Here is a 26168-nt window from a genome sequence, read left to right as displayed (position 1 = left end):
TGCTTTCTGGGATGAATGCACACACTGAAGCCGGCCCATGTTCATTTTCTCATCAACCAACACCCCCAAGTCCTTCTCTGCAGGGCTGCTTTGAATCTCTTCTCAGCCCAACCTGTAGCTGTGCCTGGGATTGCTCCGACCCAGCTGTAGGACCTTGCACTTGGCATGCTTAAACTTCATGAGGTTGGCATCAGCCCACCTCACAAGTATGTCAAGGTCCCTCTGGATGGCATTCCTTCCCTCCAGCATATCAGCCGAACCACACAGCTTGGTGTCATTGGCAAACTTGCTGAGGGCGCACTCAATCCCACTGTCCGTGTCAGTGACAATGATGTTGAACAAGACCGGTCCCAACACCGATCCCTGAGGGACACCACTCGTTACTGGTCTCCAGCCAGACATTAAGCCATTGACCACAACTCTTTGTGTGCGGCCATCCAGCCAGTTCTTTATCCACCGAGTGGTCCATCCATCAAATTGATGTCTCTCCAATTTAGAGACAAGGATGTCATGTGGGACACTGTCGAACACTTTACACAAGTCCAGGTAGATGATATCAACTGCTCTACCCCTGTCCATTAATTCTGTAGCCCCATCATAGAAGGCCACCAAATTGCTCAGGCAGGATTTCCCCTTAGTGAAGCCATGCTGGCTGTCACCAAGCACCTTGTTGTTTTTCATGTGCCTTAGCATGCCTTCCAGGAGAATCTGCTCCAAGATTTTGCCAGGCACAGAGGTGAGACTGACTGGTCTGTAATTCCCCAGGTCATCCATTTTCCCCTTCTTGAAAATGGGGGTTATAGTTCCCTTTTTCCAGTCATTGGGAACTTCACCTGACTGCCATGATTTTTCAAATATGATGGACAAACATCTTGTAGGACAGAAAAAGTAAAATAAGCAAATAAAGTGGGCTTCCCTTCAGTGGGACGAGATCAAAAATATTTTACGCAGATTTTGGGGAAAATAAATCCTTAGAAGCTTTCAAATCTTCTAGCCCAGAGGAATAACTCTGAAAGGTCTTTTCCCTCCTTTTCTACATCTTAGTGTAAAAAGAAGATACCATCAAATCTGCAGTGTGAGATCCAGTCAGTTTGCAGGTTTTATAGCTATCTGTTCTGTGCCAGCTAATTTAATGGGTCTCTTGGTCCTAATGTTCTTAATTCAGCAATGTGTCTGAGCATTTTAGATAAGAGATGTACTTAAAGCTTTGGCAAAGAAGTTTACATCTTAATTGCCGCTCCAAAAATTGATCAACCCTGCTGCTGCTGCAAGATTTCTGTTGAACTCATGAAATGAAATGCCGATAGATGGACAACTATCCCCCCAAATCCATTCACACAGCAAGCTGAGATTAATCCTGGTTCGAGTCACCAGCAATGCCCTGCAAAGACTGCGTAATAATTCAGATTACACAGCCCTCATGTAATAAAATTAATAATATAAATTTAATATTATAATTCATAATTCAGCTGTACCCAGCTGTGGGTCAGCTGTGCAGGAGCCTGAACAGCAGCTGACAGGGACCATGCCAGGCTCTGACCATTGCACTGCATGCCCTGCAGCCACACAGTGGGCTCCTCCAGCTTGCGTCACATCGCCACTTTCAATAGTGGCTTGGAGAAGACAGCGATCTTGGGTGATCTTTTTTTCCCACATCTTCTCTCCCAAACCATTTTCATTGCTTACTCCAGACTGATGGGAAAAGGGAACTCTCACATGACATCAGTTGTGAACAAAACTAGCTGGAATTGCACTGCAATCTGCAGCTTGCCAGCTCAGAAGAACAAAGTCCTTCGCTGATTTGCAGAAACGAATGCAAGACATGGAGCATGCAGAAAGGAATGCAACACACGGACTGTCCTTGGGCACTGCCCGTTCCACCACATGGACTCCCTAAAACCTGCACCACCACGATGAAGCAGCAGCCATGGCTCTGTCACCACATGAGGTCATCACAGAAACCCCGCTGGTCGGGATGTCTGGACTCAGTCTGTGACCAGGCCAGTGATTACAATCTGGAGTTAGGGCATGTTTTAAACTTATTTATGTTCAATTGAATACATTTAGCTATAATTCTCTCTTATCTTAATTAATATCAGGAAAATTACACAGTTCCATTTTCACAAAAGGAGAAAGAGTAGCATTATGCAGGAAAGTGCTTGTAGAAACAAGATACCTCAGGTAAATTAGCATGACTTCACTAAAGTTAATTGAGTTATCCTTAAATTATGCACAGAAATCAAAGGAGGTACTTTGCTCTCTCCAGAATATCCTCTTTAAAAATGCATTACTTTCCCTCATTCTGGGCTTCTAGGCACAGAAATGCATTTCTCCGTGATGCAGTTCATAGCATATCCCACTCACTGACCCCAGCAGGTATGGCAGAAAGGTGCTTACAAGAGGGAGGAAGGAGGATGCCCAGGAGACCTCATTGCCTGAGCAGGCCGAACATCCCTGAGTGTCACAGCAAAGAGCAGCACCTGGATGAAACTCCCACTGGCTCCAGGTCTCCCACACCTCGTTCCTTATGGTTACACAGGGAAGTGAGAGAAAGTGAGAGACAGCCCCAAAGAGGCCGCCTCCTCAGTGCGGCTGTGGTGGGGACCACCCTGCCCAGCGGGACCCTCTGCAGTGTGTGCAAGGGGAAAGGAGCCTCTTGGTGCCTTTGCTGTTGCAGGTGACTGAGAGGGGTGAGGGACAGTCCATGCTTATGGAGGTGTGGCAGAATTTTTTTCTAGTTTTTCATGTTTGTCTGCTATAACTAAAAAGAATGAGCCCCCACTTGCAAACCAGCACAGGTGAGCCAGAGATGACAGCAGGGGATTTTGCAAGGAGTTCTTTAACTTTTGTTCCACTCTGAACTGAACAATAATCAATCCTTTTTTCTTCAAAATTGTTACTGGGGAGCCTGAACACCTCAGCATCTGCACAGGGCAACCAGGCCCCCCTGGCTTCACATGGGCTCAGAATCTCTGGAACAGCACCACACACTCCAGGTCCCCACAAAACATGTAATCCTGGGGCAGGTCATCCCAAAACCTGTCCCACATGTAAGGCAAAGTCATCAAATTTGAAGCATTCTGAGGAGAGCATTTTTGTAACAAAAAAGGGCATTTTTTAGCAGATAACTTTAATCAGAAAACTTCTGAGGTATTTCGTGACACAGAAGCTGCCCATTGTCTACAACTGCAGCAAACACCCAGATGCTCAAATGCAACTAAAACATTGATCCTCTGGCCCTAGGGATGGGGACAGCAGGGCAGGTCCCAGTGCAGTGGAGGGACAGCAGGGAAGGTCTTGGTGCAATGGGTTCCAGCTGATCCCACCAAAGGATGGACGGGGCAGGTTGTTCAGCAGAAGCTGGAGCTGGCTCCCACCCAGCCACGCGAGCAATCTGGGGACACAAGCAGTGACTTGCTGCTGCAGCAGAGCGCCATGTCTGACACCAACCATGTGCCACCTGCAGCCGTCACAGCCCCAGCACCACCTAAGGCCAGGATTGCTCAGGGAAGAGACCCTGGAAAGCCAAGGATTTCAAACTACCTTGAATAAACTGCGAGCTTTGCGCAGCCCCTCTGCAACAAAGGTGAGAGCCACCAGCTCCTCCGTGGCAGGGACGCAAACCTCTGCTCTGGAAATGCTGAGAATGCAGCTCTTTCCACAGCTACTGAAGGTGTACCACAATCACTTACCAACATTTCAACTTCTGCTGCTGACTGCTGCTTTTGAATGCTTTATATACAAAAGAAAGCAACAGAAAAGCAAAACCAACTTACTCTTTCTGTTGCGCTGAAGCCTTTGAGATATGCAAATACTTTTTCATGTGCTAAATTTCTGATGCAAAGGACTGATGCTAATTGAATTTCATTTAATAAGAAAGCCTTTTACTGAAAATAAAATTGCATTTTAAGGAATCCAAACTTTTTTTTTTCAGCTTTGATATCAAAGTACTTCTTCCATCTCTTTTGCTTTCTGGTCCTCTTGTTTAACTTTATAATTAAAAAGCGGGGTGGAGAAAAATAAAGTACTTCCGTTTTCCAGCATGGGGACAGATACAATAAGAGCAATGCTGTGGGCTGCACTTTCAGTGCTCACAGGACTGAAGATCATTTTCCCCTTAGTTTGCCACTCAGCAGTTCAAGTACCACTGATTTTGTGAGCACAATAATATTACCTCTCTCCCAGATACAGGATTTGTAATTCCACTGAAAGATATACGCCTTCCACATATTGCAGTCATGCACCATTGTCAAGATTGCACATTTTACTCATCAAAAGGCCTTTCTGTAATAACAATGCCACATTATTTGTCTCACACATGCAGTAGGGGGGGAAGGTCACCTTCTTCCCTGGCTGGCATAAGCCTTTCCAGCCAGTTCTTCGTCCCTGGCTTCCACAGACACCTCCAAAATGCCTTGCAAGTCACTGAACTGCTTCAGAGCTCAGCTCCTACTCAAAAAACTCTCTCCTGACAGTTTTACCTCTCTGGCTGCAAGCCCTTCAGAGCACAATTGTGTGGGCTGTACATGGGGGACTGAGCATCCATCCACCCCCAGATCCTGGTACAAACAGGGCAAAGGCACGTCCCAGTCCCTGGCACAGCCTCACCTAAGCTCTGTGTCACACACCTGAAAAACCATCACCTGAGGAGGCTGGTCTGTCTGCAGGGGCTGCTGCACCCATCCCAGGCTGCTGCTCCTACTCTGCCTCCCTCTTCATTGCACTCGAGTGGGAGGGGCTTCTCTTGCCCAGACATTGCTCTGCATTGCCTCCTCTCCTCAAGCAACAGCTCTGTGCTCCAATACACTTCACCATCCAAGTGCTGCCTTGAGGGCAAAGGGAAAGCCACCCCTCTTCATCCCCTCCAGCAGCAGCACCACACCTCCTCTGCTTCTAGCCCCAGAGATCAATGAACTGGCTGCTATTATTGGAAAAGGATGGTGACAGTGACTGACACTTGCCTGGCACTACAGATGAGACTGACTATCACATCAGGATCCATCAGAAACCACCATTTCAGAGGAGAGATGCCAGAGGTCCTGGGAACGTCCCATGGCATCAGGTGGTCCTGATGGGAGGGGAGAGCCATGCTGACCACGTGCCCAGGCACATGCTCAGGGCAGCACAGAGGAGCTGGAATAACACACACGCCTGCTAAATCTCTGCCAGAAAATAGCTCTTGCTGTGCCTCCCCCATTCCTGTGCAGACCCCCACAGCAAATGAACGAGGCAAGGACCTAGGGAAGCTTGCTGGCAGCAGCAGCCCCCTGCTCTGACACATATATACACATTACTTGCTGGTAATCTCCAGCCTGCACCTGCTTTGAGCAGAGGTGCATCCTGTAAGCCCATCACCTGCAAGCAGGATGAAGCCCACCAACAGCTCCCCTGGGCACCAGGAGCACTGTGTGCCACACTCATCTGGATGCCAGAACCAAACCTTGTTTGCCTTAGCACCCAGTGAGTGCCCAGCACTTGCAGATCTCTGCCAGCAGCAGCTCTCTGCCTGGTTTGGACAACTCTGTGCCACGATGTCTCTCATGCAGTCCCCTTACCATGCCCCCAGCTCATGAGCAGCAAATTCCTGAAATGCCTCTCCTCATTCCACAGCCCAGATGTCTATCCCATCTCAGTGTCCAAGCCTGTCCCCAGCTTGTGATTCTGAATCAGCATCTCACCTCCTCCAGTGCCAGGTTTCCACCAGCACCTTTTCCCCAACATCCAGCAGCACCTGCTAATTAGAAGCTTTCTAAAATAAACTTCCTTGAAGTGTCTGAGAAAAAAGTACCCAAAAAGAAAAAAAAAAAGAACACCGGTAACAATAACTGTTATTGCTACAGGCTGCATCCCCACCCAAAGTGGGTGCAGGCTGCAGATGATCAGCAGTGACTGAGAAAATTTGGGCTGTTCAGCCTGCAGAAGAGAAGGCTGTGTGGAGACCTCATAGCAGCCTTCCAGTATCTGAAGGGGGCATACAAGGATGCTAGAGAGGGACTCTTCATCAGAGACCACAGTGATAGGATAAGGGGTAATGAGTTCAAACTTAAAACAGGGGAAATTTAGGTTAGATATAGGGAAGAAATTATTTACTGTTAGAAGTGAGGCACTGGAACAGGTTGCCCAAAGAAGTGCATGCTCCATCCCTGGCAGTATTCAAAGCCAGGTTAGACAGGGCTTTAAGCAACCTGTTCTAGTTGGGAGGCATCCCTGCCCACGGCAGGGAGGTTGGAACTGGGTAATCTTAAGGTCCTTTCCAACCCAAACCTATCTATGATTCTATGGAAAATATCATGACAGATCATGGAGACACGTTAACACCCAATAGCAGCAGACCAGTATCCCCTGACCACCACTGGAGGCAATCACAGTGCTCCCAGGACCTTGACAGAAGTAGCAGCACGTTGGACAGCTCCTGCGTGACACCTGGACACCCCAGCGGCAGCAGTGTCTCTGCTCTGGCACCAGCACCTTGGACAGTGACAGGACAAGGACCGACCCGCGCAGCAGCAGCAGTCCATCATCACCCTAACACGCTCAGAACTGTGACCTGGAGGCATCAGTGGCAGGTCCATCGCTGCTCAGCCGCCACCAGTACCACCCAAGAGCTGCTAGGAGAAAAGGAGCCACAAACTGGCTGTGTCAGAAACAGCAGGGAGGAGAGCAGCGAGGAACATTGCCCAGGAAAATACAAATTCTTTTGTCCTCAGGAGCAATGCCCTCAAGGCATGAAATTGCTTTCTTTGAACTGAAGGAGTGGAAGAAAGTGGATGTTTCCAATCTTCTGGATACTCTGCTCCAGCAAAGTGCCTCAGTGCCAGAGCCACCCCTGAGGAACTACCTTCTGCCTTGCTCAGGGAGGCCCTCCGAGCTCTGGGTGAGGCTCCCCTTGCCAGACTACATTAGGTGCCAACCCAGCCCCACAAGACACAGTGGCTGCACCTCAGCACAGCAGAACCAGGAAAACAGGCTGCAGAAGACAGGAACTGGTAACAAGCAGCACAAGCACAGCGTTATCCACCAGGCTCTGGCATTTAGAGATGACACAGGGTAAATGGGTTTCTCACCCAGCAGTGCAGCAGGGCCACAGCGTAAGATAGCTCACACTAGGAGAAAGGAATATTGCAATGCTTCACTCTGCTCTACTCATTTAAATTAGGGGAATGTGCTACTTTGCTATTTGCAATCAGTTAAGTTCTCATTTACATATGCACACAGAAAAACAAACAAACAAATCCCCAAAGCACTGAGCAGTATCTCCCAGTTGATACCATGGCAGCCTTTCTTTCACACAGTCCCTGAATGAGATCTGACTGTCCTTACTGTATGTTCTCAGCATAAAGAGCTGTCTTTATGTGCAATTTCCTTCTAACACATTGACACTCAGCACAGGCACCCACCACCAGCATAGCTGAAAATACATTGGAAAAGACTTTTTGAAAAGCAGTGGTTCCATTTTGAAGCCTGATGCCCCTCAGTAACCAAGTCTAATGAAAAGCTGTGTAGCCCACACTCAAAGTGCAAGGGTTCAGCCATCAGCTCTGTCCTCTGTGATAACATATGTGAATACACTGATAACAATGTGAAAAATGGGCACTAAGTGGGACACAAGCATCATCACCTCAGCAGCAGCACTGAGACATCACAGCCTGAGACGTTTCCTGACCAAGGATGCACCTTGCCACCTAGCCACCTACACTGCCAGGACAGACACATGGGAGTGCATCACCCTGACTGGCACTGTCACACACTGAGGCACGTGTTGGTGCAAATGTTCATCGTCCCTCCATAGGGCAGCTCTGGTGAGGCACAGGCAGTCAGCCAACTGCACAGAGTGAAACATCACAGAGCAGGGTTTGGGGCGTCCTGGGCTCAGCCCCTGGTTTATTGCTGCACGCATGTGTCACTGTTGCTCAAGAAACTGAATCCTAGGCTGCCAGCACAGGTGCTACACAGGAGACAGCCCAAGCCTTGGCCAACCCACCTGGGATTTCACTTGCCCTCTCCCGACCAAGTTAAGCAACTGGGAGGGGTGCAGTGGATGCTGTCAGCTAAACCCTGCATGCTGCAGCACGCAAGGGGCCTGGTGGGACTGCCCTAGGAATCACCTGACCAACCCAAAATTTGTGGCCACACAGAAGCCCCCCCCCATCCCTGAAGGTCAGGCTCAGTGTGATGGGCACAGGCAGCGAGGGGCAGTGACTGGGGCACGGGGACCAAGCACATCCAGACAAGGAGCTGCAGCCAACACACAGCTGGGACCGCTGCTCTGACAGCACAGAGACATTTGCAAGGCTGGTAACATCAACTTTAAACCAAGCCAGAAATGCAGACAGGTTGCTGTTTCCATTCCTGTCCTCATCTGCTGGAGAACTGACTTTCCTCCATTGTCTTTTTTCCCCTTCATTAACTGGTAATGGGTATCCTCCTTCTCTCAGCACCTCCAACTGCCATTAACTCATTCATACACCATTATCTTGGCTGCACAAGTGTCAGCTGGTAATTAGGAGCATTGCAGACTCTCAAGGTGGTTGGTGTATTCGCTGTTAATTTCATGATGGAACAGCATTCATGCATCAACACAAACTGACAATCAGAAGTATTCAGACACTGTCCTACTGCAACACAACTGTACCATATTAGTGTAAAAACTTCTTTATAGGAAGGAATACCATGTCAAAGTTACAGCCTTAACCAATGCATACTTGGGGTTGTTTAGTCCAGAGAAGAGGAGGCTCAGGGGAGACCATCTCACTCTACAACTACCTGAAAGGAGGTTGTAGTGAGGTGGGGGTAGGTTTCTTCTCCCAGGTAACAAGCAATAGGACAAGAAGAAATGGCCTCAAGCTGCAGCAGGGGAGGTTTAGATTGGGCATTAGGAAAAATTTCTTCACTGAATGGGTGGTCAGGCATTGGAACAGGCTGCCCAGGGAAGTAGTGGAATCACTGCCCCTGTAAGTGTTCAAAAACCATGTAGATGAGGCCCTTAGTGACACGGTTTAGTGGTGGACTTGGCAGTCCTGGAGTAAAGGTTGGACTTGATGATCTTGAAGGTCTTTCCCAACTTAGTTGATTCTATAAATCTATGTTTTAGAAGAAACAGCAGGGCACACGTAAATACGCTACTGCATCAAAGGATGGGAAAATTAAAAATGTCAGGAGAGCTGACCACTGCCAGCACACATAAACTCATACCAAGCATCACAGGAGAGCTGCTAGGCTGTGACTAATCTCAGGGATCCCAAGCTGTCACTTTTGCCCTCCAAGGAAACAGCCTCCACTCTTGTTAATTTTGGGAAGGACTGGAAGAAAACACTTGAGCTTCATGGAAAGAAGCAGAAGCTGGAAGGTTTAAAGCATTACAAGTGGTGTAGCTGAAGGCATCAGTCCCAGGAGAGCCAGATGTGCTGCTGGTGCCTGCCACCCTGGGAGTGGCAAAGACCCTGTGTTCCCCCAGACACCCATCCTCCTGGGAACAGGCATCCAAAGGACTGTCCTCTGCAGATACCAAAGCTCGGAAACCTGTGTATTAACCCTTGGTCTTTGAGACCCAGTTGCCATGGTTACCACAGAACAGCCTCACAGAAAACCAGCAATTTCCCCCTGCGCCCAAAAAAGTGTAAGACCCTCTCCTGCAATGGGTGCTCCCCAGGGAGAGGCAGGAGGTTACCATCTTGTGTCTCATGAACTATCACCATGGAAACAATGCCTTTATTCCCCTGGGGAGGCCTTTGGGGGCAATGGGGAGTGTGGACAGCAGGAGTCAATGGGGAGTAATGGGGGGCCAAGGCAGCAGGGGAATGGGGCGCAATGGGATGCCAGGGCAGCAGCTCCTCTGCAGCATCCCCAGCCTCTCTGCTCCACTCCCTCCACACCAGCCCAGGGCCGCCATCCTCTGCCTTTTGCTTTTTTTTCAGGGGGAACAGTTTACTGCCAAGGCCTTATTTGTTTTACCTTCAGTGCCTAGTTTACTGTACAGACAGCTGCCAGACTACTGGCAGTTTGGGATTTTCCTTCTGACGAACAGTAACTGGCAGACAAGCAAACTCCCTGCAAAGTGCAACTGAGAAAGTAAGTGCTACAAAATAAGAGCAATTTATTCCAGGGTTTACAAGTCAGTCCTTGGTCCTCAGAGATAATCTCTTCTGCTGTCAGGCACTTCTGTATCACTACCAGGCTCCATGAGCTGCTTTCGCATCTGTATTTGCACACGCATGTAGACACTCCATTTTCCCCTTTTCACACTTAATCTGAATTCAGCATGTAAGGAGGGAGGCACTGCCTGATCTGTGCTGCAAACTGAGTATACTTTTGTTGGAATTGCATGGAACACCTGAGCATGCTTCTGAACAGAATTCATTATTTTGGACAGTGAAACCTACTGATCTTTCTGGAAAGTTCTGGTAGTCTGGAAAATGCTTTTTCACCCACCTGGTCCCAGATACCTGCTGGAGCTGCACAGGCCAAGTTTCATGGTATATCTTGCCTGAGAGCAGATCACTTCTTACCAAGGTTTAAATAATGTCTAGATCCAGTGAATCAGCTATATTCTACTCTTGAGTTACTCCTGTGCAGCCTTACTGATGTGAAGGGGTTTTTACATTTCTAATCCTTCCCCACTCTTTGCTGGAAGAGGCGTGCCCAGCATTGCTCTGATACCATGTCACCACAAGTCACAAACACACACCCTTGAGCTCCCTTCTCATAACATGGCCATGCAGCCACCACAAAAAATACCCGCGGTCCTTTGTCTTCCCCAGACTTCTGGGCTGCAACCACACAGCCCAGAGCCCAGAGCCCCTGTGTACACGACTCAGATGTTTTCGCCATTTCCATCTCCATTCACATTGAGGCACCTGAGCAGGGGTTCCCAAGCCCCTGCTTTGGTGCCACAGGCTGCTGGAAACACAGTGCAGTACCAGCGGCAGAGCCTGAGCTGGGGACAGGAGGGGAGCATGGTCACCCACGGTCACCCAGGAGAGGGTACAGAGGGCACACACCATGCCCACAGACAGAACAAGTTTTGGACACTGCCTGGTGAAACAGTGCTCTCTTACCCATGCTAGACACTAAATACCCAGCCTAGCTTGAAACCACTTCATAAAGAAGCATGAAAGAAAAGCCTAAACAAAACCCCCTGTTTTCACAAATGCTCAGCAGTATGCTGGGCAGCTATGGCAGCAAAGCCTTGTGCTGTGGAAGCCCAGGCAAGCCAGGTCCTGCTCTCCCTGCTCCCATTCCATGCAGCCATGGCCCATGCATGGAGCAGCTGCTGGGCAGCACCTGGGTTTCACCTCCCCAGCAGGCAGCACCAGAGGCTGCAGCAGGCTGATGTGGTGGGATGAGATGTGGTCACTGTCGGTACTACTGCTGCCTCCATGCTCTGCACCAGGGCCTCCCCTGGGGCAGCAGTGAGCAAGCACGAGTGCATGGAAAGGGGAAACAGCCAAAGTTCCATCCAGGCTCAGCTCCTGCTAGGAGATGGCACAGCCAATGGCAAACATTAGGAAGAGGGTGTAGCAGAGCTGGCATCTAGCCGAGTCCCCCTTGAACTGACTTCCTCCTCACTCTGTGCTGGGCAGAGGGAGCTACCAGAGGGGCACCTGCTTCCCTCAGCTCTGGCTGTTCTGGCTCAGAGGGCACACGCAAGCAAGCCACTGTGCTGGAAAGCAGAGCTCAAGACTCTGACCTGGCTGGCATCCACACCTTGACATCAGCAGGTCAGCCTGTCACTAATTGAATTATACCTGCATTACTTAGTAAACAAAGAACACTCTCCATATTAGAACAGTGTAATCCTTTAATTGGTTTATGAGTGCAGAGTCCCATGGGGAGTGTCACAAATCCATCAGGATGCCCCGAGCAGTGTACTTCTGAGCTGCAGAGATAACGAGTGTCGTATGCTGGAGTTCAGCTCTGGGCTGAGCTGGGAAGCAACCCGAGCCAGCACTCTGCTCTGCTCCACACCACACCATCCAGCACCAGCACAGCTCCTGCGGCCTGCGGAGCAACCACCACAGCAGGAGCAGACGAGTCTGACGCTGTGCCCCCAGCACAGCACCCTGCTCACAGAGGCACCATCCATCACAGGCTTCCTGCCCACCCCAGTGTGCCAGGGTGTGACCCCCAGTGGCACACACCACAGAGCCATCCCTTGTTGAGGTTCAAGTGTAGGGTACTGCACTACCCCAAGTACCATTACAGGTTGGGGGCTGACCTAATAGACAGTAGTTCATAGAATCATAGAATCATAGAATCATAGAATTAGGGTTGGAAAGGACCTTAAGATCATCTAGTTCCAACCCCCCCTGCCATGGGCAGGGATTCCTTACACTAAATCATATCACCCAAGGCCTCGTCCAACCTGGCCTTGAACACTGCCAGGGATGGAGCATTCACAACCTCCCTGGGCAACCCATTCCAGTGCCTCACCACCCTAACAGGAAAGAATTTCCTCCTTATATCCAATCTAAACTTCCCCTGTTTAATTTTTAACGCGTTACCCCTTGTCCTATCACTACAGTCCCTAATGAAGAGTCCCTCTCCAGCATCCCTATAGGCCCCCTTCAGATACTGGAAGGCTGCTATGAGGTCTCCACGCAGCCTTCTCTTCTCCAGGCTGAACAGCCCCAACTTCCTCAGCCTGTCTTCATACGGAAGGTGCTCCAGTCCCCTGATCATCCTCGTGGCCCTCCTCTGGACTTATTCCAACAGTTCCATGTCCTTTTTATGCTTGAGGACACCAGAACTGCACACAGTACTCCAGGTGAGGTCTCACAAGAGCAGAGTAGAGGGGCAGGATCACCTCCTTCGACCTGCTGGTCACTCTCCTTTTGATGCAGCCCAGGATACAGTTGGCTTTCTGGGCTGCAAGCACACACTGAAGCCGGCCCATGTTCATTCTCTCATCAACCAACACCCCCAAGTCCTTCTCTGCAGGGCTGCTCTGAATCTTTTCTCTGCCCAACCTGTAGCTGTGCCTGGGATTGCTCCGACCCAGGTGGAGGACCTTGCACTTGGCATGCTTAAACTTCATGAGGTTGGCATCAGCCCACCTCACAAGTGTGTCACGGTCCCTCTGGATGGCATTCCTTCCCTCCAGCGTATCAACCGAACCACACAGCTTGGTGTCATCGGCAAACTTGCTGAGGGCGCACTCAATCCCACTGCTCATGTCACCAACAAAGATGTTAAACAAGACCGGTCCCAACACCAATCCCTGAGGGACACCACTCGTTACTTGTTTCCAGCCGGACATTGCGCCATTGACCACAACTCTTTGTGTGCAGCCATCCAGCCAGTTCTTTATCCACCAAGTGGTCCATCCATCAAATTGATGTCTCTCCAATTCAGAGACAAGGATATCATGTGGGACAGTCTCAAACGCTTTACACAAGTCCAGGTAGATGACATCAACTGCTCTACCCCTGTCCATCAGTTCTGCAGCCCCATCATAGAAGGCCACCAAATTGGTCAGGCAGGATTTCCCCTTAGTGAAGCCATGCTGGCTGTCACCAAGCACCTTGCTGACTTTCATGTGCCTTAGTATGCCATCCAGAAAATCATCTGAGAAGGACCTGGGAGTACAGGTGGACTGTAAGTTGACTACAAGCCAGCAGTGTGCCCTGGCGGCCAGGAGGGCCAATACTATCCTGGGGTGCATTGGGAGAAGTGTGGCAGCAGGTCGAGAGAGGTGATCCTTCCCCTCTACTTGACCCTGGTGAGGCCACATCCAGAGTGCTGTGTCCAGTGCTGGGCTCCTCAGTACAATAAAGACAAGGAGCTATTGGAAAGGGTCCAATGGATGCCACAAGGATGATCAGGGGTTTGGAGCATCTTTCTGAGGAGGAGAGATTGCAGAAGCTGGGCCTGTTTAGTCTAGAGAAGAGAAGACTGAGAGGGGATCTCATTAATGCATGTAAATATTTCAAAGGCAGGTGCTAGGAGGATGGTAACAGACTCTTTTCAGTGGTGCCCAGTGACAGGATGAGGAGCAATGGCCACAAACACAGGAAGTTTCACCTCAACATGAGGAACTTCTTTCCACTGAGGGTGGCAGAGCAGCAGAACAGGCTGTCCAAGAGGGTTGTGGAGTCTCCCTCTCTGGAGACATTCAAAACCCGCCTGGACATGCTGCTGTGTAACCTGCTGTAGGTGGCCCTGCCTTGTCAGGGGGGTTGGACCAGATGATCTCCAGAGCTCCCTTCCACCCTAACCATTCTGTGATTCTGTGATCCCAGATCAGGAACATGGGGCCCCTTCCAGGCAAAATGCAAGGGGCAGGTGAGTGCTGCAATCTCCTGGACACACACCAGTCCCTCATCTGCACTCAGTCCATCAGACCTTACCAACACAACTCCCACCTAATGCCTGTCGTTGTTTAAGCCCAGCTGGCAACTCAGAACCATGCAGCCACTCACTCCCCGCACATACACACATGGTGGGGACATCAGGTCCTCATCACCCATAATCTCACCCTAGAAATCCTCTTCTGTTTCACAACTTGATAACGCAGATGTAAACCAAGACTATGTCCATGAAAGCATGCTTTGCAAAGGCAGCAGTGCCTTGGCAGAGGGAAACCACACTCAGCAGAACTCAGGTGTCCTGCTCCACGATGTTCCATTCATGCAAATGTCAGTTCAGCATCAAGCTTTTTGTGTAAAAAACCCACCTTCACATATTCATATTCAGCAGCACTTCCAAAGCCAAACCAGAGCTGAGGGGAGGATGCGACAACGTGGCTGCGGCTGGAACCCTGCATGCATCAACTGCCCTCCCTGCTGCACCATGCCATGCTGAACATGGTGCTGCCCACTCACAGGAGGACATGTGAGCTACTCCAGAGATGTTTGGTTTAGACTGTCTGCATTACAGGAGAAACACATAGTGCCCTTGGAGTGTGAGTGATTCTCATAATTCATGTGGCAGCTGCAATGCTCTTGCCCTTCACTCTCCTCTTTTATCCTTCACCTCTCTTCACATTCTCAGTATAAATCAAGGAAGCATTACTGACAATCGGGGAACCATTTGGGTATCCGATTTCACATACGGCCTCAATTTCAGCTGGTGTTGAATAAGTCTAGCCTTTTCGTGGCATTCTGAGTCTCACATCCTGCTGGCCACAATTTCACTTTTTATTTTTATTATTTTAACTTTCCAGACGCAATTTAAATACAGTCACCTGGTCAGTACCTAGGAATCTTTAGTGCTTAGAAAAACTTCAGCTTATTCAGTTCAGCTCTTTGTATTCTTCAGAGAAACAGCGGAAGACAATAACATAGCCTGCATGCGAGCAGCAAGGGGCTGCAATGTTCAGAGCTGCTCGGGGTCACGTGGCTGAGCAATACAAGCAAGCAAAAGGCATTTACCTAAGCAGTTTATCTTTTACTCATTTATATACTGCACAATGCTATGGTAGTAAAGCTCATTTAAAAATTGTTTTCCTAATTTGTTCCCTTAGAAAGTAATACAATCTTCATTTGGAACTGGAATCAGCTGCAACTATCCATCCTGACCTGCTGCGTCTTTTCCCACAGTATTTATCATGTTTTCTTTCTATGAACAGGGAAGGACATGGGCATTGCTTCAATCCACACAAGGTGTTTGTTTGCAGAATCCTTCCTAAAGTAAGTTAGAAGCAGAGTCTCTGACCTGGAGCAGTAATGGGCAATAATGAATACAACAGAATGAATACAACCTGTAGCACAGCTACAGGTTGGGCAGAGAAGAGATTCAGAGCAGCCCTGCGGAGAAGGACTTGGGGGTGTTGGTTGATGAGAAAATGAACATGGGCTGGCAGTGTGCACTTGCAGCACAGAACGCCAACTATATCCTGGGCTGCATCAAAAGGAGGGGGACCAGCAGGTCGAAGGAGGTGGTCCTGCCCCTCTACTCTACAGGGGAAGTTTAGAGATATAAGGAGGAAATTCTTTCCTGTTAGGGTGGTGAGGCACTGGAATAGGTTGCCCAGGGAGGTTGTGAATGCTCCATCCCTGGCAGTGTTCAAGGCCAGGTTGGATGAGGCCTTGGGTGATACAATTTATCGTAAGGTATCCCTGCCCACGGCAGGGGGGGGTTGGAACTAGATGATCTTAAGGTCCTTTCCAACCCTAACGATTCTATGATTCTATGAAATGTGAGCCCTGGGGGAAGTAACCTCCCATTTCCATCACGACATCAAAATGTCTATAGGTTAGGCTGCTCCAAAAGGAGCAAGAAGCTGGAGCACACTCTGCTTGCTATTTACAGCCAAGCAAACAGACTGCTGCATTGGATGGCAGGAGAGACAAACCCCATGCCATGATATTCTCCACTGTCCCCACACTGTGACACCCACTGCCATCCCTGTGCTTGTGCAGCTGACAGAGCCTCAGCAAGGGCATTCCCTGGCCCCAGGGCTTCCCTGGTGCCCAATGCTTTGCTGCAAGTCAGAGGGGACACCCCAAGACCCTGCATCTGCAGCAAGGGCTAGGGGGAAACTGTGGAGGTAACCCGATGTCCCACAGCCAGGCCTAGAGGCGCTCCAGGATCGGGGCAAGCAGGTGAGCAGCAGCCAGCTCTGCTTTTGGGGCTCTGGCTATTCCCCCTCTGACATCCACACCCCAGAGTCTGCCAGGTCAGTGGCACCTCCGGGCCCCTCTCTGCAACCCCAGGACCAGGACCATGGTGGTGGGTGAACACAGCTCCAGCATGGGGCAGACCCTGACAGGCACCAACCACAAACAGCCACCAGCAGGGCAGGCCACACCGCTCAGGGTATGCACCAGGGCATCACACCACACTGCCAGGCTGGGCACCACATCGTAGAATCACAGAATGGTTTGGGCTGGAAAGGACCTTAAGATCATCCAGTTCCAACCCACTGCCATGGGCAGGGGCACCTTCCACTAGACCAGGTTGCTCCAAGCCCCGGCCAGCCTGGCCTTGAACACTACCAGGGATGAGGCAGCCACAGCTTCTCTGGGCAACCTCCGCCAGTGTCTCACCATCCTCACAGGGAAGAATTTCTTCCTAAACATCTAATCTAAATCTCCCTTCTGTCAGCTTGAAGTCATTCCCCTTTGTCCTGCCACTACATGCCCCTGTGAGAAGTCCCTCTCCAGCCTTCTTGTTGGCCCCTTTAGGTACTGTAAGGCTGTTCTTTTCTCCTGGTTGAACAAGCCCAGCTCTCTCAGCCTGTCTCAGGAGAGGTGCTGCAGCCCTTGAAGCATCATCAGGGCCTTCCTGGGCCTACTCGAGCAGGTCTATGTTTTCTTATTGTCATTCTTGTATTTTACCAAACCATGCACTGAAATATCTTCTGTCTGGAACAGGACAAAACCTCCTCATCGTAAACAACCAAAGAGATGCTGTAGGGCACTAACCATGTCCCCATGGGTATTTCCAGCATGCACTAGACCCTAATGGGAGTGGTCCTCACTGCCGGCCAACATGGAGATGTACAGAGGGGAAGCACAAGTGGGGCGTCTGTGATGCCCAACTACAGTAAGAGGAGAACTCCACACAAGGGAACAAGTAGTACTGGAAAGAAGACTGCACCCTCAAAACTGGTCACTAAGTGAAATCCTTTGCCTGGGGACAAAAACACATGTGTTCAGAGTGGCCCAATCCATTGCTGCTAAGGCCAGGTCACCAAGGGATGAGCATCCCAAGACCTTGTGTGGACACACTGCTTGATAATACTGGGCAGAGCCTCTGCAGCATCACAGCAGCCGGAGGTTCAGTACTCTTCATGAACACCCCACAGCCCTGGTGCCCAGCTCTTCCCAGCATGAGAACCAGCTGCCTTCCCATAGTTTTCCCCAGAAGCAGGGCACACACAGAGCTCAAACTCAGAGAAAGAAGTTGTGGTGGTGCAGCATGGAGCTGGGATGTGCAACAAAACATCTCTGGGATCCAAGCTGTAACCTATGGGGCCCAAGTGCTGCCAGACCCACAAGTGACACTATGAGCAAAGGTTGCCATCCAGATCTACCTGCAGCACAACCATGCTGTTGTGCACTGGCTAACACCACTGGAGAATGCAGTGGGGCTTGTACTTTTCTCATCTCGTCTCTTTACACTGTACTGGTAGAAGATCAGTTTTCTGTATCAGCTCACACAAGTTCAGTCACAGCATTCAGGGCTCCACTGCTCTCCTGACCAGGGTGCCATTGGTCTGCAGACCCCTTCCAATACACCTGCAGAACAGCAAGCTGTCCCCAAAAATGGCCACAGCCAGAGCTGAGGCTCGACTGGCAGCAGGCAAGCAGCAGTCACTGCTCTGGAGCTGCAGCTTGGAGCCTGGTCCTGACCCACAAGAGCAGCATCACTGCATCCAGGCTCCAGTGGAACTGTGATGCAACACTGATGTGTCAGGAGGAGCCCCGTGCACAGCAAATCTGCCCACAGCACAGCAAAAACAGCTCCACACAGAGCTGAATCACAGTCCTGAATAGAAGGCTCTCTGGTGAAACACCACGTACCCGGCAGAACCACTGAGTCACAGCTGACAAGGCGACAAATCCTGCTCGCCTTACTCAGACCTGCTCCCACGGAGCCCTATCAGGGAGTCTTTACACAAACTGTTTTAAAAGTGCATTGTTGAAAACAAAAACAATGCAGCTACAGCACACCGACAGTGCTGCCACCTGCATGTGTCTTCCGTTGCTGGGGCAGAGACTGCACATAACAGCTAAACTCTTGACTCAGGCTAAACCCCAGAGAAGGTTAATCCACACCTCACCCACATGCAGCAGAACATCTCTGCGTTACTTCTCAGTGTTAAAGGAATCCTATCCCAAATTCTGGGACCAGCACTGCTGTCACCAATGTACTGAAAACAGAATTTGGAGCTTCCACTTGGCGTGACTTTTTCTATCATGCTTTTTCTTCCTTGTCTGTGTTTTACTGACGTCTTCTCTATTACAGCTGGAGGTCAGCCCTTTTGCTCCAGGAAGCATATGGCTGATAGCGCTCCCTGCCACAGGCTCCTGTGTCAAGCTCAGACTTCCTGCTTCTCTGTCCCCCTTGGCCAAGTACAAATGATAGGTAGTATGAAGAATTAGAAATGAATACTAGGGATATCAGGTATCTGGAAACATAACAATGCTGAGGCAAAGAAAACTTATGCATTTTATCTGTCTCCAATCCAAAAGAAGCCCAGTGTGATCTTGACAGAGAAGCCTAAACAAAAACTTCAAGGGAAAAACAAGATATTCCACTTTAAAGCTAGATAATCATGTGTTCTCATAGAGATGTTTTCCTAAGAGAGAGTTCCTGGTGAGAATCTTCATGTACAAGAGCAACCTCAAAAGTAAAGTGTTGGACATGGGTTTTGCAGCATCAGGAACCAGCTTCAAACTCTCAGTGTTACACTGGTCAGATGATATTCAATTAGGGAGGAATTTACCAAGGTTTCCCATTATCGCTTGAATTACCATTTGACGAATCACCTTTTGCATTATTCAGCCTGCTCGGGGCAAATATTATTTGTAGAGCTATTTATTCCATGGGAATACGAGAGCTGCTGCCCAGTTGAGGCTACAGGCATAGCACGCCCAACATGCACCCCAGCCAGCCTCTCCAGAGCAGGGGACAGTGGGCAAGCCAGGACAGAGGCACACAGGCAAGGAGCCTTCAGACATTACCCACTGTCTAAACAATGGGACAATCTGGCAGTTAAAGCAGCTGCCATGTCAATCTATGCTCGCTGGTCCTTGGCAGAGCATGGCTCCTGGCACCACACCATTTCATGGAGCCCAGACTAAGGGGCCAGCATTAGCCCAGAGGCACAGCGCCCATCTTCGAGTTACCCGGGGCATGCAGCAACCTGACTTAAGGAGCTCTGGGCCAAGATCTCCTCCAAGAGCCCTGCCTTCACCTTCTCCTCACCCCATCTCCTCCCCCATGAATACCAATCCCTCTCCCTTCCTCTGCAGCCTCTCTTAGCTCTCCAAGAACCATCAGTGGGAGCTGTCACCAAAAAATTATTTCATGACAGGCTGCAGGCCAGTCAGACAGCCATTACCATCATCACCACAATGCAATGACCGATCCTGTTTGTTACTTGGGAACACATCCCTCCTCAGGAGCCCGACAAGACTTTCACTAGCTCCACAGAAATGCGTACATGGACACAGACTCACCCATCTCCCATCTGCAGCAGGGATATGTGGGAATACTTGGGATAGCCTGGAATTAGGGCACTGTCTTTCACCCCTGGGTCTTTAACACCATTTCCAGAACACAACCTGGACAGCCATCACCATCCCTCTCCACCCCAGCACACACTGAGACCGTATGTTCCGTCCAGCTCTGCCAGCAGTTCCATGCCATGCCACTGTGGTGGAGTGCCACACACTGCAGGCTGCCTGGAACCATAGATTCTGGGTTGCAGCCACCACAGCTCTGTGGGAACGGACCACTGAGCTCATCCACAAAGGAGGATCCCTCTTCCTTCCCTCTGAACTCCTCCCTGTTTCCATCAGAGCTCCAATGGAATGGGACCATGCAGCAGGGGCACCCATGGGTCCCCTACCTGCCACATGCCCTAGCAAATGAGAAGTTACTCCTTCAAGATCTGTCATTTTGTTTTCAAAACGATGCCTCAGACTTCGGGGTACCAGAAGGCATATCTGAGTAATGAGAAGCAAATGTTTCTGTTTTGTTGCAAAGTGCATGATTATTTGATACGTATTTCTAGAAAGAATGGTTCACTCTTAAGCAACAGTACATCGGTTTGGATTTGGCTTTCCAGGCTTGAGCATGTCTCCAGTATTGTCTCTGTCCAACCACATTTCCTTCTGCTATCCCTCTACATCGATAACATACTTTTATATTTTAGGCAATTACCTCAAGAATAGTTTTTATTTGACACACACACCTCTTAGCATAAAACTCATCAAATAGTGTCAGCAAGCACATTTTAATAGCATGATATCGAACTGTAATTTTACTACTAGCTAGAAAAGTCTGAAGACTGCAGAGGATATATTTAGACGTGTATAAATAGACAACACTCAGCGAAGTCTGGTCAAAGGAGTACAAATCTTTCCTAATGCATGGAATATGCCTGGCCCAAAATGCTTCAATAGCACTTAGACAAGCCTAAGCCCTTTCTGTTTGGCTCAAGTTCTGCAGGCCCACTAATAACAAAGCTATTAGAACGATTTTCTGGCCTCATTGCTTGCTCAGAGAATATTCGAAAGATTGCTCTTTAAAACTGAACCTGTTACCACATCTGAAAGCATAGGCAATATTGATCAGCAATGGAAAGCCATTAGCTCTCTGGCATCTCAAACATCTCCACATGCCCCAGCAGTTGACAAGCCTTCCAGGCAACCTGGGGTGCTATATCCTTCCAAGACGCTCCCCCCCTTGCCTGTCCCTCCCAGCAAACCTGCCTTTGCCCCTCTCCTCAGCTCAGGGGATAAACCCCACACCCCACCGCTGCAGTGGTAGAAGCCCACAGGGGGTCTGTCCGGGGAAGATCTGGCTCCCTCTTGCCATGCTGCTCTCCCAACACTGCTTCTCCACCAGCCACCCCTCACCTTTCTCATCCTATCTTGTGACCGCAGCCCATCACCGTTCGTACCTTTAGCGGCAAACAGGAGCCTCTCCAGACAACAAGAGCTACACAAAAAATTCCAGCTAAGCCCAAGGGAAATCATCCCAAGCAGTGTGGCACCCTAGAGCCCAGACCTCCTCCTGGTCACCAGCAAGACAAGGGAACCTGGCCCACCCGCCCTCACTGAAGCAGGACAATCTGGGGTCCACTCCTGCAGCTGCATGTACTTTGGTGAACTGGTGCTCTGAACTTATACTAGGCACCTGAAACACCCAGGGTTTACTTCCACTGACTTGCACTGCCATGATAAACTGAGTAATTGCTCTTTCTGAAAACAGGCAAGCTAATAACGCCAGGAGAAGCTTCTTAGTTAGGCTTGTGACTTGAGGCCTAACTGGCAAGCTTTGGTATGCATTCTGATAGAGTCTTACTCATTTTAACGCATTTATTATGCATTTAAACAAATGCATAATCCCTTGAGTACAGTATATATTTAGAAGCATAGATCGGGAAGGTGTTTGGGCACTGAGAACACTCAGGCTCTGGTATGGCTCTTCATGAAGAATCAAACCTGACTCCTGGATCAGCAGTGGCAGACCTCCATCTGCTAGGACAGACCACAGCAGCATCATAGAGCCTAAAGCTAACACCAAGGCAGAGCCTGCACATAGCCCACATCATGTGGGGAGTTCAGCCAGCATCCCTGAGGCAGCACAAGGATCACACAGCCCCGAGTACTCAGGGCCAGAACAGCTCAAGTGTGCTGGACATGGCTCCACCATACTGCGGTGGTACCGGTCCCAGTACACGCAGTCCATTTGGGCATCTCCACACCTGGACACATCCATGGCCAGGACTGGTGCTGCCAAAGCTGGCCAGGGCCCTTCCATGCATGACCCGTAGACATGCAGTGGTAACCAAGAAAACCCTAAAGACCTGGGATGGATCCATCTCATCACACCAGTTTGTTGTCTGGCTGCACTGACCCAAGCTGGCCTACACATGCCAGCACTCAACCAAGGATGCTCAGAAGAACTGACACCACATTGATTTGGAAACAAGAAAATGTAAGCATGGGTGGGAAGGGTGGGAGACTGCTATCACAGCACAATGACCAGGCACAGGGACCCCTGGCCCACCCCGTTCCATGAGGGTCAGCTGGAGGCTGTAAAGGGTTGGGCTTAGCTGGGGGCAACCAGCTTCCCCTCCCAGCTGGGGGACTGGTGAGGTTCATATCCACAACTGAAACTACAACATCCTTCTGCTCTAGGCACACACCGCCATGAGAAACAGTCCCTGCCCCAGAGGCATGATGGACCAGGTGAGAGGGAGAAGGCAAAGGTGCAGGAGGGGGAACACTGCTGCTCAGTGCCACAGACAGAAAGGGCAGTGCTCAGGTAAACACTGATGGCAGATCCCAGGGCTGCAGACCCTGTGCCTCCCTGCCTGTGCTGGCAGGCAACAGCATTAGAAGGGGCTTTCATAAGTGCTTCCAGCCTTGCCATGCCATGTCTTCCAAGGTGTGATGGCCCTGAACCAGGCCTGTGCCCACACACACTCCCTTCCACCAGCTTCTGCTCGGCCCCATCTGCTCCAAGAACCAGGACCTTTGTATGCTCCTGACATCAACATGGCTGCGAGGTTTCTGCTGGCTCTACAACTGCTCTGCCATCTCCTCTAACAGGAACCTTCCGGCAGGAATGAAAAGGTTTATCTTGTCCTACATTTGCTTTCCTGCATATGAGAATTGTTAGCTACACGGAGGATGGAGGCGAGGGGAAGGGAAACAGCACGCACCTATCCCGCGATGCTGGGGACCAGCGGCAGCCCTCAGGACAGAGCAGCAACGGCAGAGGTGTGTGCGGGGTGAGGACTGCAGGACCGGGCGGCCCTCGGGAGGACAGCGACCGCTGCGAGGAGGACGGCGGGGATCCGCGGGCCTCCCGCTCCCCACCGGGGGTATCTGCACTCCCCGCGGCCGGAGGCGCCCAGCCTCCCGCTACCTCGGCGCTGGCGGCAGCGCCCAAGGGTGGCTCCGCGCACGGCGGCAGCCCCGCGGATCCTCCGCCCGGGCACGGGCAGCGACCGCCGCGCCTCTCCCCGCCGCAGCCCTCCCGCGGCACCGCGCGGGCGGAGGCTGCGCGCCCGCGGCTGCACCGGCTCTCCCCGGGCGGCGGCAGCAGCGCGCAGTGGCGCGGAGCGGGCGGCGGCCGCGAGGCACAGGCGGCCCCGCAGCAGCCTCGGCCGCCGGCGCCGTCCCGCGGGCAGCGGCGGCAGCGCGGCCCGTCCGCGGGGCGCCCGCCCCGCCGCACAGCCTCCGCGCCGCTCCGCGCCCCTCGGCCACCGCCCTCCCGGGAGGAGCGTCCCGCCGCCACAATCATCCTCCCCAGCTCCGTCCCGGTGCCGCCCGCCGTGCTGCGGGGCTCGCCTTGCCCGGCGCGGGACACCGCCGCTGCGCCCCCCCCCCCCGGCCTCCCCGCTCCCCGTCCCCCGTGAATAAGCACCGCGGGCTGCAATGCAGATGGAGCCGGTACGGCCGCCCGCCGCGATTACCTGGCGCCTCCCGGGGAAGGACGGCGTCCGGAGTGCTTCCCCTGCAGGTGCGGCCGGGCTCCGGCGGGCTCCGGGGTCTGGCGGCAGGCAGGCCGGCCGCCTCTCCGCCCTGTGCCGGCGCTCACCAGCCGCATCCTAGAGCGGCTTCGCGGCGGCCCGCGGCCGGGGAGGTCAGGGCAGCCCGCGCGGACGGCCCCATGCGGCGCGGCGGCGCGGCTCCGGCGGCGGGCGGCGGCGGGCAGCGCACATGCACACACGCACGGGCGGCGGGCGGGAGGCGGGGGGACGGCGCGGGGCACGCAGCGGCGCAGCCCGCCGAGCCCGCTCGCATAGCCCCGCCGCGGGCAGCCCCGCTCCGCGCCCGCCGGCCGGTGACCTTGCCGTGTACCTGCGCCAGGTTGATCCTCGCCAAGCGCTGCCGCTCCGCGCCCAGCTGCGTAATCCTGGGCGCTGCCGCTGGACGGACGGAGGGACTGGCGGCCGGACAGACGGACGGGGCCGGGGTGGCGAGGAGCGCGGCCGCGGCCAGCCCCGCCGCCGGGCCGGCACCTTCCCGAAGGGGTTGCTACAGCGGAGCGGCCGCGCAGCCCGCAGGGGCGGCCGGCGGCAGGGCCATGCGGGCTCCGCGCCGCTCCGCTCCGGGCGCGCTCAGGCGGAGCAGCCGCGGCGCCGGGCGCTGCGACGGGGCAGGGCGGGGTGCTCGGCGCCCGCGGCTCGCCCCTCCGCCGCGGCTGCTGCGCCCATCCTCCGTGCCTCTGCCCGCCGCCCGGCCCCGGGCAGCCGCGCCGCTCGCTGCAGCATGGAGGCAGCCACCGCCTCCCCCGCGCCGCGCCGGGGCGGGCTGGAGGAACCGGGCGCCTCCCCGCCCCGCCGTACGCACGGATGAGCCGCAGCCGACCGGCCGCCGCGCAGACGTGCCGCCGGCCGCCCCCCGCCTCGCAGCGACCGGGCAGCGGGTACCGGCACGGACACGGTCACGCCTGCTCCGCCACACACCAGCTGCGGTGGCGGGGACCGAGCGCGGCTGGGACAGCCCCTTCGCGGGAGTCCCCGGGGCAGGGAGGCGGTTGCGGGCCCGAGGGGAAGTGCGCCCGGTTTTGACCTGGTCATTTCTCCGGGAAACGCACTGGCAGCATTAGCCCGCGGCGCTGAAGCGGAGACGCGAGGGTGAGAGACGACACTTCTGACCTGCATGGTGGATCGGCTCCTGCGCACCCTCCGGGAGGCCGGCGACAGCCTGCCCCTGCCTGTGCCCGGCCCGGCCCGACCGCGGAGCGCCGGTGTGAGGCCGCGGGCTGCGATACCTGACTTGTAGGAGGGGATGAACCTGGCAGGAAAAGGAAAGGCTGGGTTAGGTTTGGGGTCAATAAATTTGAGAGCTTTTAGGGGTTTAGAGATCGCTATCCGTCTCCGGGGCTCTAACGGGGAGAAGAGTGCATTTCACGCTACGAAATACTGACACCTTTCTCTGATGCTCTTTTGTGAGAAAATGTCGGTGATGTTGCAGGACCCGAAGCAGAGCAATGAGAGCTGCCAGTGAAGCCTTTAAGAGGAGCTAATGAACCTCATCGGCTGCTGTGACCCTGAAATTGGAGGGAAGCATGGGCAGGGAACCCTGTGCCCACTGGGCAACAGGCCCAACTCCTCACCCTCCTGCTGGGACCCTGCCTGCTCTTTCGTGGCTGCCCGGCTCTTTTTGGCTCGTCCAGCCTAGGCACTCAGGATGCTGTCTGCACATGGCCAGCACACAGGGCAGTCACCGCTGCACGGAGCAGTGGAGAACTCATTGACTGCTTGATGTGCTCAGAAGCAACGGAAGCAGTGCTGCTGGGACACATTGGCATTTTGCTGGGGTTGAACAGAGGGAGAGCCCCGTCCCAGAAGAGGAAGGGTTCAGTAACAGTAACCCACGTCTCCCTGCTGACACAGCGCAAAAGACTTTCGTGCCTTCGATGCAGCATGCGGTGTGGGTGAGGAAGGGGAACGCAGCAGTACTCCCAGGCTCAGGTCTGCCCATGCAGCCTGAGAAAACTCTTCTTGCAAACTCTGAAGTGGAAAGGGAGTTTGT

At 52.5% G+C, this 26168-nt stretch overlaps 1 protein-coding gene across 4 annotated transcripts in view; it reads right to left on the bottom strand.

Annotated features, from left to right (window-relative positions):
- LRFN5 (leucine rich repeat and fibronectin type III domain containing 5) overlaps positions 1–24721 on the bottom strand; it is a 54794-nt gene extending 30073 nt beyond the window's left edge. For 2 of the 4 annotated variants that reach the window (XR_009744945.1, XR_009744946.1), the window contains exon 1: positions 24101–24309. The gene's annotated coding sequence lies outside the window, so the exon portion shown is untranslated. Of the gene's footprint in view, positions 1–24100; positions 24310–24488 lie in introns of those variants that run through there. The other 2 variants (XR_009744947.1, XM_061462436.1) reach the window with 2 other exon arrangements.
- Positions 24722–26168: the final 1447 nt, after the last annotated feature.

The sequence above is a fragment of the Pezoporus flaviventris genome, unplaced genomic scaffold (genome assembly GCF_033815535.1).
Source record: "Pezoporus flaviventris isolate CSIRO_AGI_PZ_B2104156 unplaced genomic scaffold, CSIRO_AGI_Pfla_v1 ptg000035l, whole genome shotgun sequence".
NCBI lineage: Eukaryota > Metazoa > Chordata > Aves > Psittaciformes > Psittacidae > Pezoporus > Pezoporus flaviventris.
The sequence above is the reverse complement of the archived record's forward strand: the minus strand, read 5'-3'. Positions and strand labels throughout refer to the sequence as shown.